Source organism: Ochlerotatus camptorhynchus, unplaced genomic scaffold, assembly GCF_037179485.1.
Source record: "Ochlerotatus camptorhynchus isolate MF236.1 unplaced genomic scaffold, CSIRO-AGI_Acam_v1.1 ptg000432l, whole genome shotgun sequence".
Taxonomy (NCBI): domain Eukaryota; kingdom Metazoa; phylum Arthropoda; class Insecta; order Diptera; family Culicidae; genus Ochlerotatus; species Ochlerotatus camptorhynchus.
The window spans coordinates 1,086,178-1,090,360 of NW_027040918.1; positions in this window are offsets into that span (position 1 = coordinate 1,086,178).

Genomic DNA, 4,183 nt, shown 5'->3' on the forward strand with positions numbered 1-4,183 from the left:
CAGCCCTTGTGTTTCGTCAAAACACGGTCGTACAAGAGCCTTGCATGCTTTTTGGCCACGGAGTTCTGCTTCATGTGCCAGTTCGGATGCTTACTGGTTTTGTACGACTTGTATCCTTCCCTGGCAACGATGTTCCGCACCGTTTGAAAGTTGGCGTTGTAATTTCTGGCCACATATCGAATCGAAAGACCGGGGTTGGCTTTAACGCACCTCAACAGCTTGCTGCCCAGCTGATTGTCTCTGGTTCCAGTTTCTTCGTAGGTCCGCTGATTCCTTTCCACACTCAGGGTTTCTTTGTAGGTTTTGAACACTCGACAAACTATTGTTTCCAGCATCATCAGCTCTTTGGCCAGCTTCTTCTTTCGAGTTCGTTATTTCTGAACGCGATCGACTACTTTGATCAAACTTGCACCAGTCGTTCTCTACAGAAGTTTAAACAATTCACTGTCAAAGATTTTGTATTCCGAACACTAGAAGCGTGCTAGCTGCGTGCGAGGGGCGAACCAATTTACTTTAAGTCAGCCTTTACGTGATGCTTCATTAGGCTGGGTTCCTTGTGTTTCATTATGGTGGCCCAAAAAATAAAAATAAACATAAACAGTAAAAACAGTTGACCAAATGCATCTGAAAGTAATAGTGAAAACATCATCAGGGTGTATTCTAGTTGGCAAAGTTTTCAAAATTCTAAAATTTAAAACGACGCAGTATCGAATTGTCGGCAATTTTTTTTTTTAGTAATTTCGAACTAAATGGCACATTTTGGAAAAGAGTTCATACCACTTAGTTATGGGTACTGATAATTTCAAAACAGCGAATACAGAAACGGAAAGGTTGACTCTATTTGACTTTTATGAGAAACAAATCATTGAGCAGCAGCACCGTGAGAATTACCGAGAAGTTCAACAGCTAGTGATTTCATTTTTGGGTGGAAAGTTGGATAACAAATTAAAAACATCGGAGCTCCTGGTAATCTTCATACTGCGAGGAGGATGGTTGAAATAATGTATTCGTTGAAAATGTTAATCTAGAGACACGAATTTGCGTTACCTGAAACTTCTCAAAATCAATTGGCTCATTGTGAAAGTATACTCGAAAAGTTGGTTTCTTTCTGCATGTCGTGCCAACGATTTGTACTTGTTGAAAATGGTGAAGGATTATGAAGCTATCGTTGAAGAAGTTCCGAAAGCAGTACATAAAAGGTTTTTGATTAATTTGCTAAACCTAGACAACAGCCTGATCGGAATGAGTCTATTCGACGAAAATGTAGGCCTCTCAGTTAAGAAAATGATTATGTTAGCCTTAGTAGCAACAACGAAATACCTGATCCATTAATCTGAACTCAGTTTTCGAACGATTTTTGACGTAGGCTTTCGTCTTTCGCCAACAGGTTCAATTTCAAAAATCCAAATCGATCGCGTTACGAAAAGGGGTCAGGTTTTGGCCGCTTATAACTCTGTCAATAGCGCATGGATTTTAATTCCAAGCAAGCCAATCGATTGGAAATTTTTATACGAATCTGCTCAAATGAACGCTTTATAAATTTTCAATAGGTCACTATTGAACACACATTTACACAAATGTTCAACTGTTGCAATGATGATCAAAAATTGTCACCGATCGCATGCAAAAAGTGCTTTCCCTAACACAGATTTCAAAATCGAATTCCACCTGGTTTCGCCGAACGCTGCTCATTCATTCATCGTGTGCAGCAACAGCAGTGCTTTTGGCGCGTTGCGTTGAACATTGTTCTCCAGTACACAATGAAAGGCTGTCCACATGAGCGTCCATTCACCGAAAACATGCAGACTGAATTGTATTTAGCTAAAGCCATTTTTCATGATCCTTCATCTGATTCAGATCAGAAGCCGGCACCGGTGGTTCAGTGGTAAGCGTGACTGCTTTCTCATCCCAATGGGTCTGGGTTCAATCCCAGCCGAGGTCGGTGGGATTTTTCTGAGGCTTAAAAACCTTGGGTCACGTCTTCCTTCGGAAGGGAAGTAAAGCCGTTGGCTTATGTGTGTTGAATGGGTGCGCAGGTCGTCAATGAATGACAATCGATGTCCATCGGTGACTGGCACTTGATTGCGGAACAGAGACCGACGTTAAATAAAAGAAAGAACCCGTTCAGATTGATGGTGGCATTTGTAGGGGTAGAATTGCCTGCAAAATAGATTGGAAGCAGTTACTCAGAAAGTGTGTAACTGTTTTAGAATATTTCGCATTTCGAACAGCATTGAGCTTCCAAATCATTCCCAACAAAGATCCTCTTCTTCCGGACAGTTCCCGAAGTGCACCATCAAACGACGGAGGAATGTACGCTTGAATGAAATTTATCGAAGAGTTGACCCTTCACCGAATTAAATCGCTGTTATGGATTGGAAACCAGCTTATTTCCGCTTACTGACAGTTTCAGTGGTTTGCTGTCGGTATTATTGCAAGTTAATTCGATCGTCATCTTTTCGCAAGATCTGAACAAGGCTGGTCTGCTTTTTGACTGTTTCAAAAATGTTTTATAAATTCGAGGGCCACGCTCACTTTACTCTTTTCTTCCAGACGGTCAGACGTTGATGGTACCGATTCAGCCGGACGTGTTGGTTCTTCGAAACAAGTACATTTTGCTGAAATCGGTTGTTCCCTTCGGTCGTTAGCATTAGAGTTCACATTTCTGATAAAAGGTTAAAAAAAAGTCCATGAACTCAACTAGTTCCTTCACCCTGGAGCCATATCGTAGGAGAACATCCTTCAGTGACTGGTTTACACGACTGAAATATTTTTTCAATGTAAGTAAGGTGAAGGAAGAGGACAAAATTGCATGCTTCATTACCATGACTTACTTAAGAGTCATGTGCACCACCAGCGGTGCAAAGGGCCAACGTGAAAGACTTCCATCCTGGGCGGCTGCTCGCTTTTGCCTTGACCTGGGCTCAGGTCAGATTCCTATCGACTTGCTTAATTTCCTTGTTGAGGCTCTGCCGCCATTAGCCCATGGGTCTGCCTCTGCTGCGATGTCCTGCCGGATTACAATCCAGCGCTTGCTTGCAGATTTCGTTTCCGCCCCGTCGAAGTGTGTGGCCGACCCACCTCCACTTTTGCTCTCGAATTTCTGCTGCTATCGGCTTCTGATGACATCGACGATGGAGCTCGGCATTCGAGATCCAGTTATGTGGCCACCAGGCACGAATTATATACCGCAGGCATCGGTTGATGAAGACCTGCAGCTTTTGAGTGTTCTCCGCTGATATACACCACGTCTCGCTGGCGTATAACAACACAGATTTCACGTTCGAGTTGAAAATTCGGATTTTGGTGCGTTGACTTATCTGGTTGGATCTCCATACGTTTCGTAAACTCGCAAAGACAGCCTTAGCCTTCTTGATTCGTGCACCTATGTCGCTCTTGGTCCCGCCGTCCGACACTATTTGGCTGCCAAGATATTGGAAACTTTCGACCTTCTCCACTGCTTGCCCCCATTACCATGAGCGAACCTGTTATTTTCTCTGAAATTAAACTCTTATATCCGACCGGTAATTTCGAGGAAGCTGCGCTGTACGGTATCGTATCCAAGCTTAAAAGTCGCCTCGACAAAACAGACCCGGATCTAGTACAAAGGTACAAGTTTAGTACCAGGGTACAGTACTCCGACGAAACTACGGAAGATTTCGTATAAAGCTTGAAATTGCAAGCCGAGTTTTGCGGGTTTGCTAATTTCAAGGATACAGCTATATTAGATCCTATTATTGCGGGTCTTAGGGACAAAAACCTGAGACAGAGACTTTTAAGCGGGGATACATTGACTTTGGCCAATGCGGAAAAAATAATCACAACATGGGAAGTAGCTCGAACAAATGTTGGTGTTACGGAGGAACCCAGTAAGGAAGTTCCTAATATGGTGGCGGTTGTCGGAAATGAGTCAGGGGAAATAGCTATGGGAAGATTGGCAAAAGTTTACGACCTGAGGTCAATGAAGGGGCTAGCACTAGTAGAGGCCCGGTGAAGAATCGTCTGGGGTTTAAACAATATGGCAGGGCACAGCACGTCTATAGAGGAGGTCGAATGAATTATGGACCAAGATTCAAAAACTTCCGGCAGGATGATGGACGTGTTGAAGGAAACCGACAGGGGCTATGACCGGACTACTCTCACATGATCTGCAACTTTTTCGGGCTTACTGATCACATTCAAA